This window comes from Penaeus chinensis, chromosome 34 (genome assembly GCF_019202785.1).
Source record: "Penaeus chinensis breed Huanghai No. 1 chromosome 34, ASM1920278v2, whole genome shotgun sequence".
Taxonomy (NCBI): domain Eukaryota; kingdom Metazoa; phylum Arthropoda; class Malacostraca; order Decapoda; family Penaeidae; genus Penaeus; species Penaeus chinensis.
This window is the reverse complement of record NC_061852.1, coordinates 22635806-22648305: the sequence shown is the minus strand read 5'-3', so window position 1 is coordinate 22648305 and position 12500 is coordinate 22635806. Positions and strand designations below refer to the sequence as shown.

General features: G+C 41.0%; 1 protein-coding gene across 1 annotated transcript in view; it reads left to right on the top strand.

Annotated features, from left to right (window-relative positions):
* The window catches only part of LOC125043485 (inactive dipeptidyl peptidase 10-like), a gene marked incomplete at its 3' end in the record, with an annotated part of 506263 nt that overhangs the window by 10461 nt on the left and 483302 nt on the right, over positions 1-12500 (top strand).

Here is a 12500-nt window from a genome sequence, read left to right as displayed (position 1 = left end):
TCTCTCCCTCTCTCACTCATTGTATTACATACATATAGAGTAATTATCGTCATAACCACTATGGGCATCCTGTGGCAAAAAAGGTGAAATAATGATAATCAGATTGATGATGATGAGAAAGATAGTAATGAAAATATTAATAACTGTGACAGTAATTATAGCAATGGTTACAACAAAAAACAATAACAATACAATAACAATATCAATGAAAATACAATATCAGTGAAACTGTAAAACTGATAACCATAATACTAAAAATAATAAGGATAATAATAAAAATAATGGTATGGATAGTTATGATGATACTGAGAATGATGATAATGATAATGATAATGATAAGGACAATGAGAATGATGATGCGAATAATAATGATAATGGCAATACGGACAATGAGAATAACAATGATAATGATAATGATGATAATGATAATAATGATACTGACAATGACAGTGATAATGACAATGATGATGATAATGAGGATAATGATAATGATAATGGCAATGATGATAATGATAACAATAACATTGATAATGACAATGATAATGATAATGATGATGACAATGGTGATGATGATAATAATGACAATGATAATGACAATCATGATAATAACGGTAATGATTATAATTATGTTAGCAAAAAATAGGGATGCTAGTAATACTGACCGCCATTATCTTTTTTGTTTTGCTACTATTGCTTTTGTTACATTTCAATCGTACTCTTAAACATCTTTCAATAATCCTTATCGTGGTGTTCCTCCTTTTCCCGACCGTCAGATATTTCCGTTGCTGTGACTGGTCTGCGTATTCGGCGACGGTTCTTAGTGCTGACATTCCCAGAACTAATTTCACACCCATCGTTACTCTGGCTTTGTTCATTACTTTGGCACACATCACACATCACATTTGAGGTCGTTTATTCCTTTGACACATCACACATCACGTCGATACTTTGAGGTCGTTTATTCCTTTGACACATCACACATCACGTCGGTACTTTGAGGTCGTTTATTCCTTTGACATATCACACATCACGTCGGTACTTTGAGGTCGTTTATTCCTTTGACACATCACACATCACGTCGTTACTTTGAGGGAAGAGGGGGGGGGGGTGGAGGGAGAGAAGGAGGTGGAGGGAGGGAGAGGGAGAGGTGCAGGGAGGGTGGATGGAGAGAGAGAGTGAGAGAGAAGATGGAGGGAGGAATAGAGGGAGGTGGAGGGAGGGAGAGCGGGAGGTGGAGGGAAAGAGAGGTGGAGGGTGGGTGGAGATAGAGGTGGAGGTTGGGTGGAGGGGGAGGTGGAGGGTGGAGGGTGAGTGGATAGGGAAGCAGATGATGAGGGTGGGTGAAGATTCAGATGGAGGTTGGATGGAGGGGGAGGTGGAGGGTGGAGGGAGAAATGGAGGTGTAGAGAGGGAGAGAGGGAGGTGGAGGATGGGTGGAGGGGGAGGTGGAGGGTGGAGGGAGAAAGGGAGGTGGAGAGAGGGAGAGAGAGAGGTGGAGGGAGGTGGAGAGAGAGAGAGAGAGGGAGAGATGGAAGTGGAGAGAGAGAGAGAGGGAGTTGCAAAGAGGGAGAGAGGGAGAGAAGGAGGTGGAGGGAGGGAGAGAGGGAGGTAGAGGAAAAAAGAGGTGGGAAATGTTGAAACAGATAAAAAAGAATGAACACGAGGGAATGCGAGATGAAGATAAAAAATGATAGAACTATGCCTCCGACGTGATGCCTGTCTCTTGCATTTATTTTCATTATTAATTTTATTTTTCTTGTCATTTTGCTCTTTTCTAGTTTTCATTTTTGGGTTTACTCTTGCACGCTGATTCTTCTCTTCTAATCTAACTTATACACAAAATCTATAAAAGATATGTATAGAACTTTAATGGACTTTGATCATAGCTTCTTATATTCTTGATATTCAGCTCTTCCTCACTTTCTTGCTTGTGTCAGCCTCTTGTTTTCTCTTTCTCTTTTACTTCATCCTCTGCATTTGGTTTTACTCTTGTTTCCCATTTTGCACCTGCTTCTGGTTTCTTTGCTCTTCTCTTCCGTTCTTCCTTTCTCTCTTTTATCATCCGTCTTTCTTCCCCCTCAGCCTTCAGAATTGACAGAAGGTGACAGATGGCATCTCTACGTGGAAGAGGGTAGCACAATCTCTCACTTCAATGACGTGTTGTCTAGCTGTTCTCCCCCCCCTACCCCCGCTTCTGCTAGCCGTCTCCTCTGCTATCCCTGCAACCTACCTACTCCTCTCCCCCGTCTTGATCTCCCTGCTAGCCCGCTAAACCCTCCCTATCCCCGCTCTCCCTCGAAAAAGCGTAACTCCCCCTCCCATCTCCCTCCAAACCGTCAGCTTTCCCTCCCTTCTCTCCCCAGATATCCATCCGGATCCCTGTGTGTTTCTACCCCTCTCCTCTCCCTTCACACCCTCTCCCCCTCTCCTTCACCCACTCTCCCCTTCCCCTTCACCCCCTCACCCCCTTCCCTCATCCCCTTCTCCCTTCCTCTCCTCCCCTTCCTTCACCCTCCCCTTCCCCTCTCCTCTCCTCCCGTTCGCACCCTCTCCCCCTCTCTTTCACCCACTCTCCCCTTCCCCTTCACCCCTTCACCCCCTCCCCTCATCCCCTTCCCCCTTCCTCCCCTCCCCTTCCCTCGCCCTCCCCTTCTCCTCATCCCCTCCGTTGTCTGCGACCCGGACGGCGTGACTCGTTTTTGTGAGTGCCTCTGGCTTACAGACTCTCGTGACCCTGAAACCCTATATGCACCAGGCGTCTACATTCTCCACCTCCCGGGGTTTGTGCATACAGACCCTGTTTCTTGCTGCTGCATAGCTTTAGAATGGCTTTACTCTTTCGTAATATATGCGTGAATATGTAGAACTAGATACGCACACACACAAACATATCTAGAGATAGATAGATAGATAAATAGATAGATAGATAGATAGACAATATATAAATGCATATATATATATATATATATATATATATATATATATATATATGTATGTATGTATATATACGTTTATATATACGTATGTACATATATATATATATATATATATATATATGTATATATATACATATATATATATATATATATATATATATATATATATATATATATATATATATATATATATATATATATATATATATATGGTTATATGTATGTATATACGTATGCATATATATGTAAATATGTATGTATATATATAGTTATGTGTATGTATATATAACGAAAATAATGATAATAATATTAGGAATAGTAGTAATAATATTGATAATAATGATAATAATAATGATAATGATGATGATGATGATGATGATAATAATAATGATAATGATGATGATGATGATGATGATAATAATAATGATAATGATGATGATGATGATGATGATGATAATAACAATAATAATAGTAATAATGATAATAATGATAATAACTCATAGTGATATTAATGACAGTAATAATGATAATAACAATGACTGTTATAATGATAGTAATAATGATAGTAGTATTAACAGTAATGATAATAGTAATAATAATAATAATAATAATAAAAATAGTAACAGTAATAAGGATAATAGTATTAATAATAGTAATAGCAATGGTAATAGTAATGATAATAATGATGATGATAATAATAATAATAATAATAATAATAATAATAAAAATAAAGATAATGATAATAATAATAAAAAGAATAATGATAATCATGATAATAATAAAACTGATGATAATAATAATAATAATAATGACAATGACAATGGCACTGACAATGAGGATGATAATAATGAAGATAATGATAGTAATCTTAATAATGATAATGGCAATAGTGTTTATAATTGTAATAACAATGACAATGACAATAATAATAATAATAATAATGATAATAATAATAATAATTATATAATATAATAACAATAATAATAATATTGATATAAAATAACGATAACGGTAATGACAACAGTAATAATAATGATAGTCATAATAATAATGATAATAGTCATGATAATGATAAAAATCATGAAATTAATTATATTTATTTAAATTATTGTCATACCAACAACAAGAATAATGATAAACTAAAAGTATAGTAAAAACGATAATAACAGTAGTATTAACCATCACCATCAAGATAAAACCACATATATGCAAATCTCTGTGTTTAGGTGAGTCTGTATGTTTGTATTCTGATTGTGTCAGAGAGCCGGGCACTTTATAAATATGAAATCCGACATGCTGGCCTACATCTCCTCAAACCCATTGCCGTGCATTGTCGGGCGTGAATTTGAACAGATGGGTGGTTCTCGAAAAGAAGAAAGAAAGAAGGAAAGAGAGAAAAAATGGAAGAAAGAGAGAGAGAAAGAAAGAAAGAGAAAGAAAGAAAGAAAGAGAGAGAAAAATAAAACGAGAGAAAGAAAGATACAGAGAAAGAAAGGAAAAAATAAAGGAAAGAAAGAGAGAGAGAGAGAGAGAGAGATAGAGAGAGAGAGAGAGAGAGAGAGAGAGAGAGAGAGAGAGAGAGAGAGAGAGAGAGAGAGAGAGAGAGAGAGAGAGAGAGAGAGCGAGAGAGAGCGAGAGCGAGAGAGAGAGAGAGACAGAGAGAGAGAGAGAGAGAGAGAGAGAGAGAGAGAGAGAGAGAGAGAGAGAGAGAGAGAGAGAGAGAGAGAGAGGAAAAAACCCATGTGAATCTTATTACCTAATGGAAATAGTGGTTGATCTACCTGGGGGGATATACATGCGACGATTTATGTGTGTGTGTGTGTGTGTGTGTGTGTGTGTGTGTGTGTGTGTGTGTGTGTGTGTGTGTGTGTGTGTGTGTGTGTGCGTGTGAGTGCGTGCGTGCGTGCGTGAATCGTTTGAAATGCAATATGTTAAGAGAGAGAGAAAGAAAAAGAAAGAATGGAGAAGAAGGGAGGAGGGAGAAGAGAGAAGAGAGAAGAGAGAAAAAAGAATAAATAATAAATAGTAAATAAATAAATAAATAAGAAATAAGAAATAAGAAGAAAGAGAGAGAAAACAAGAGAAAGAAAGAAGAAATAGTCAAAAGAGAGAGACAACAAAAAAAAACAAAAAAAAGATTTATAAGGTATCGAAAAATCTCGGGACAAGGGCGTGAGGAACGAGGCAAAAAGGGCAAGCCTAAAGGTGAGCCTCAGCGGCCTATGGCGTGAGAGGCATCTTGACCTGCTCGCGTATGGGAATCCATTGATCCGGCTGCGGTCAAGGTGTATTGAGGTAGGTTGCGTAGAGAAACGAGGGTTCGCTGGCGACGGAGAGGAACGGCGGCGGGAAAACGGGCATCGAGCATTGACTGTTTGTTTATTTGTTTATTTATTCTAGGGTGTGGGGGGGTGTCTTTATTCGTTGTTAGAGGTTGAAAATAGAAAGGGATGGGGGGGGGGGGTCTTTATTCGTTGTTAGAGGTTGAAAATAGAAAGGGATGGGGGGGGGGGGTCTTTATTCGTTGTTAGAGGTTGAAAATAGAAAGGGATGGGGGGGGGGGGTCTTTATTCGTTGTTAGAGGTTGAAAATAGAAAGGGATGGGGGGGGGGGGGTCTTTATTCGTTGTTAGAGGTTGAAAATAGAAAGGGATGGGGGGGGGGGGGTCTTTATTCGTTGTTAGAGGTTGAAAATAGAAAGGGATGGGGGGGGGGGGGTCTTTATTCGTTGTTAGAGGTTGAAAATAGAAAGGGATGGGGGGGGGGGGTCTTTATTCGTTGTTAGAGGTTGAAAATAGAAAGGGATGGGGGGGGGGGTCTTTATTCGTTGTTAGAGGTTGAAAATAGAAAGGGATGGGGGGGGGGGTCTTTATTCGTTGTTAGAGGTTGAAAATAGAAAGGGATGGGGGGGGGGGGGGTCTTTATTCGTTGTTAGAGGTTGAAAATAGAAAGGGATGGGGGGGGGGGGTCTTTATTCGTTGTTAGAGGTTGAAAATAGAAAGGGATGGGGGGGGGGGTCTTTATTCGTTGTTAGAGGTTGAAAATAGAAAGGGATGGGGGGGGGGGTCTTTATTCGTTGTTAGAGGTTGAAAATAGAAAGGGATGGGGGGGGGGGGTCTTTATTCGTTGTTAGAGGTTGAAAATAGAAAGGGATGGGGGGGGGGGGTCTTTATTCGTTGTTAGAGGTTGAAAATAGAAAGGGATGGGGGGGGGGGGTCTTTATTCGTTGTTAGAGGTTGAAAATAGAAAGGGATGGGGGGGGGGGGTCTTTATTCGTTGTTAGAGGTTGAAAATAGAAAGGGATGGGGGGGGGGGGTCTTTATTCGTTGTTAGAGGTTGAAAATAGAAAGGGATGGGGGGGGGGGCGGTCTTTATTCGTTGTTAGAGGTTGAAAATAGAAAGGGATGGGGGGGGGGGGGTCTTTATTCGTTGTTAGAGGTTGAAAATAGAAAGGGATGGGGGGGGGGCGGTCTTTATTCGTTGTTAGAGGTTGAAAATAGAAAGGGATGGGGGGGGGGGGTCTTTATTCGTTGTTAGAGGTTGAAAATAGAAAGGGATGGGGGGGGGGGGTCTTTATTCGTTGTTAGAGGTTGAAAATAGAAAGGGATGGGGGGGGGGGGTCTTTATTCGTTGTTAGAGGTTGAAAATAGAAAGGGATGGGGGGGGGGGGGTCTTTATTCGTTGTTAGAGGTTGAAATAGAAAGGGATGGGGGGGGGGGCGGTCTTTATTCGTTGTTAGAGGTTGAAAAATAGAAAGGGATAGGGGGGGGGCGGTCTTTATTCGTTGTTAGAGGTTGAAAATAGAAAGGGATGGGGGGGGGGGCGGTCTTTATTCGTTGTTAGAGGTTGAAAATAGAAAGGGATTGGGGGGGGGGGTCTTTATTCGTTGTAGAGGTTGAAAATAGAAAGGGATGGGGGGGGGGCTGGTCTTTATTCGTTGTTAGAGGTTGAAATAGAAAGGGATAGGGGGGGGGGCGGTCTTTATTCGTTGTTAGAGGTTGAAAATAGAAAGGGATGGGGGGGGGGCGGTCTTTATTCGTTGTTAGAGGTTGAAAATAGAAAGGGATGGGGGGGGGGGCGGTCTTTATTCGTTGTTAGAGGTTGACAATAGAAAGGGATGGGGGGGGGCGGTCTTTATTCGTTGTTAGAGGTTGAAAATAGAAGGGATGGGGGGGGGGGCGGTCTTTATTCGTTGTTAGAGGTTGAAAATAGAAAGGGATGGGGGGGGGGGTCTTTATTCGTTGTTAGAGGTTGAAAATAGAAAGGGATGGGGGGGGGGGCGGTCTTTATTCGTTGTTAGAGGTTGAAAATAGAAAGGGATGGGGGGGGGGGGTCTTTATTCGTTGTTAGAGGTTGAAAATAGAAAGGGATGGGGGGGGGGGGTCTTTATTCGTTGTTAGAGGTTGAAAATAGAAAGGGATGGGGGGGGGGCGGTCTTTATTCGTTGTTAGAGGTTGAAAATAGAAAGGGATGGGGGGGGGGCGGTCTTTATTCGTTGTTAGAGGTTGAAAATAGAAAGGGATGGGGGGGGGGGCGGTCTTTATTCGTTGTTAGAGGTTGAAAATAGAAAGGGATGGGGGGGGGGGCGGTCTTTATTCGTTGTTAGAGGTTGAAAATAGAAAGGGATGGGGGGGGGGGCGGTCTTTATTCGTTGTTAGAGGTTGAAAATAGAAAGGGATGGGGGGGGGGGGTCTTTATTCGTTGTTAGAGGTTGAAAATAGAAAGGGATGGGGGGGGGGGTCTTTATTCGTTGTTAGAGGTTGAAATAGAAAGGGATGGGGGGGGGGGGTCTTTATTCGTTGTTAGAGGTTGAAAATAGAAAGGGATGGGGGGGGGGGGTCTTTATTCGTTGTTAGAGGTTGAAAATAGAAAGGGATGGGGGGGGGGGGTCTTTATTCGTTGTTAGAGGTTGAAAATAGAAAGGGATGGGGGGGGGGCGGTCTTTATTCGTTGTTAGAGGTTGAAAATAGAAAGGGATGGGGGGGGGGGGGTCTTTATTCGTTGTTAGAGGTTGAAAATAGAAAGGGATGGGGGGGGGGGCGGTCTTTATTCGTTGTTAGAGGTTGAAAATAGAAAGGGATGGGGGGGGGGGCGGTCTTTATTCGTTGTTAGAGGTTGAAAATAGAAAGGGATGGGGGGGGGGCGGTCTTTATTCGTTGTTAGAGGTTGAAAATAGAAAGGGATGGGGGGGGGGGGGTCTTTATTCGTTGTTAGAGGTTGAAAATAGAAAGGGATGGGGGGGGGGCGGTCTTTATTCGTTGTTAGAGGTTGAAAATAGAAAGGGATGGGGGGGGGGGCGGTCTTTATTCGTTGTTAGAGGTTGAAAATAGAAAGGGATGGGGGGGGGGGTCTTTATTCGTTGTTAGAGGTTGAAAATAGAAAGGGATGGGGGGGGGGGGCGGTCTTTATTCGTTGTTAGAGGTTGAAAATAGAAAGGGATGGGGGGGGGGGCGGTCTTTATTCGTTGTTAGAGGTTGAAAATAGAAAGGGATGGGGGGGGGGGCGGTCTTTATTCGTTGTTAGAGGTTGAAAATAGAAAGGGATGGGGGGGGGGGGTCTTTATTCGTTGTTAGAGGTTGAAAATAGAAAGGGATGGGGGGGGGGGTCTTTATTCGTTGTTAGAGGTTGAAAATAGAAAGGGATGGGGGGGGGGGGGTCTTTATTCGTTGTTAGAGGTTGAAAATAGAAAGGGATGGGGGGGGGGGCGGTCTTTATTCGTTGTTAGAGGTTGAAAATAGAAAGGGATGGGGGGGGGGGGTCTTTATTCGTTGTTAGAGGTTGAAAATAGAAAGGGATGGGGGGGGGGGCGGTCTTTATTCGTTGTTAGAGGTTGAAAATAGAAAGGATGGGGGGGGGGGTCTTTATTCGTTGTTAGAGGTTGAAATAGAAAGGGATGGGGGGGGGGGGGGGTCTTTATTCGTTGTTAGAGGTTGAAAATAGAAAGGGATGTGGGGGGGGGGTCTTTATTCGTTGTTAGAGGTTGAAATAGAAAGGGATGGGGGGGGGGTCTTTATTCGTTGTTAGAGGTTGAAAATAGAAAGGGATGGGGGGGGGGGGTCTTTATTCGTTGTTAGAGGTTGAAAATAGAAAGGGATGGGGGGGGGGGGCGGTCTTTATTCGTTGTTAGAGGTTGAATAAATAGAAAGGGATGGGGGGGGGGGTTCTTTATTCGTTGTTAGGGTTGAAAATAGAAAGGGATGGGGGGGGGGGGGTCTTTATTCGTTGTTAGAGGTTGAAAATAGAAAGGGATGGGGGGGGGGGTCTTTATTCGTTGTTAGAGGTTGAAAATAGAAAGGGATGGGGGGGGGGGTCTTTATTCGTTGTAGAGGTTGAAAATAGAAAGGGATGGGGGGGGGGGGTCTTTATTCGTTGTTAGAGGTTGAAAATAGAAAGGGATGGGGGGGGGGGTCTTTATTCGTTGTTAGAGGTTGAAAATAGAAAGGGATGGGGGGGGGGGGCGGTCTTTATTCGTTGTTAGAGGTTGAAAATAGAAAGGGATGGGGGGGGGGGGGTCTTTATTCGTTGTTAGAGGTTGAAAATAGAAAGGGATAGGGGGGGGGGGGCGGTCTTTATTCGTTGTTAGAGGTTGAAAATAGAAAGGGATAGGGGGGGGGCGGTCTTTATTCGTTGTTAGAGGTTGAAAATAGAAAGGGATGGGGGGGGGGGGCGGTCTTTATTCGTTGTTAGAGGTTGAAAATAGAAAGGGATGGGGGGGGGGGGTCTTTATTCGTTGTTAGAGGTTGAAAATAGGAAGGGATGAGGGGGGGGGTCTTTATTCGTTGTTAGAGGTTGAAAATAGAAAGGGATGGGGGGGGGGGTCTTTATTCGTTGTTAGAGGTTGAAAATAGAAAGGGATGGGGGGGGGGGTCTTTATTCGTTGTTAGAGGTTGAAAATAGAAAGGGATGGGGGGGGGGGGGGCGGTCTTTATTCGTTGTTAGAGGTTGAAAATAGAAAGGGGTGGGGGGGGGGGGCTTTATTTGTTGTTAGAGGTTGAAAATAGAAAGGGATGGGGGGGGGCGGTCTTTATTCGTTGTTAGAGGTTGAAAATAGAAAGGGATGGGGGGGGGGGGTCTTTATTCGTTGTTAGAGGTTGAAAATAGAAAGGGATGGGGGGGGGGGTCTTTATTCGTTGTTAGAGGTTGAAAATAGAAAGGGATGGGGGGGGGGGGTCTTTATTCGTTGTTAGAGGTTGAAAATAGAAAGGGATGGGGGGGGGGGGTCTTTATTCGTTGTTAGAGGTTGAAAATAGGAAGGGATGAGGGGGGGATGATCCTATACTTTACATTGAAATAATAATAATAATAATATAGAAAACGATGGGGAACTATCGAGCGTCAACTTTTTCTTTTTTTAATTTGGGGAAGGTCTATTTATGCATTGTTACCAGACGAAAATATAAAAGGGGAAGAAATCCTTCACTCTGTTTAAAAAAAGAAAGAAAAAAGAACGAGATAGAAAGAAGAATAGAAAAGGTTAAACAATAATAAGCGAGGAAACACGGAGCCACCAGGATCAGGGCGCCCAATGTCCTCCATCATTCCGCAGGGCTTCGGCACACGGGCGCCATCGGACAATGCTGGCGCTCTCGTTAGACTGTCAGAGCGTATTCCCAGCCGCTGCCAATGTCCATATTGAACCGTGAGGATAATGAGTTTAACGTTCTCGCTCACTTAGCGGAGGGGGGAAGGGGGCGGGAGCGAGGGGGGGAGAAGCGAAGGTGAGGTTCACTGCAACATTATTGTTAAAATGATCGGTCCTCTGTATTCTATATATATTATATATATGTATATATATATATATATATACGTATATATATAATATATACACACACACACACAAACCTGTCTATCTGTCTATCTACCAATCTCTACGCTCGCACACAAACACACACACACACACACACACATTCATACTAACATACATATATAAATATATATATATATATGTATATATATACACACACACACACACACACACACACACACACACACACATATATATATATATATATATATATATATACACACATATATAATATATATGTGTACACGTGTTAGTTCCAAATAATTTTGAAAAGGATAATATCTGTACAGTGAAGTTTATGCTTCGATAAATGAGTCGCATACTCATTTATAATACATCAAACCCTGTGTTCACCAAAACAGTAATAAGTACTAGAGTTTCTGCGATATGAAATGGTGCTGCGGGACTAATTACTATAGAAAACTACTGTACGTTCAGGAGTGACTATTCTATTTATGCATCGACAAGTTCCCCCTATTTTCCGGAAAACAGGAGAAAATTATCAACTATATTTTGGGTGAGACTCTTAGTCACTATGAACTATATGGCTACATGTTCGAATGTCCACATCCTTTGTAAAGTTTCTTTGAAATTATCATGTACTGCAAAACTTTAATTTGATGCTCATTCGCTTTATATGCATTTCTTGATGATTTTAAGATTTTTAATAATGAAGTACTTTGGAATTTAGTCAATCATACCAAGCCTTCACAACATTCCATCGTCTCAATTTGTCTCAATTTAGTCATCTGGCATTAGAATCCGATCCGCATCCAACTAAAATCGATATAGGATAGACCTCTCGTCTGACCAGCACGGCATCGCAATGGGGGGAAGCGGATTTGACTTTTAATACCCAGTTGATGGCCCTCGACCGCAGTTCAAATGGGAATGGTGGGGTGTCCGAGGCTACACCCAAGAGAGAGAGAAGGAATGCGCAGACTGGACAAGTTTGGGTCAAAAGTGGCGAGACTTTACTTAATCTGACTTCAATGTTCACCGCTGCGACCTTCTGAACTCGTGAACCTTATCTGGGTGTTATCCTAGAAGGCTTTAGGTTTGAATGATATATTCTATGATGTGATTTTTATCGTAACAAAAGCAGTATTAAATAAAGTTATTATCATTACGATAATGATATATATATTTATACTATGAATAAGTTTAAGCGATAATGAAATTTCGAAATATTCATAAATATATATATTTGTAAAGAAATTTAGTCTTCATAATTTTCCTATATGGTAATGCTTTTTAGCGCATTACAGTTAACTAGTTAGTTAACGTATATGAGTGTACATAAACTCGCTCGAGGAATATAGAAAATGGAATGTTGCCGTTTGTGGGTAGCCTGTACTAAGTTTCACAAACGCATTAAATAATCTTGTTCTTTCGCAAACAAACAGATATATGAGATACGTCTGATCATTGCAACATATATATATATATATATATATATATATATATATATATATATATATATATATATATATATATATACACACATATACTTATATATACATATATGTACATATAGATTCCTATATATACATATATATGAATATATATATATATATATATATATATATATATATATATATATATATATATACATACATATACCTATACATATATATATATATATATATATATATATATATATATATATATATGTATATGAAAATATAGATATATATAAGTATATATCTTTGAATTTATATACATAATTATATATGTAATCATATATTTATGTATTTATAT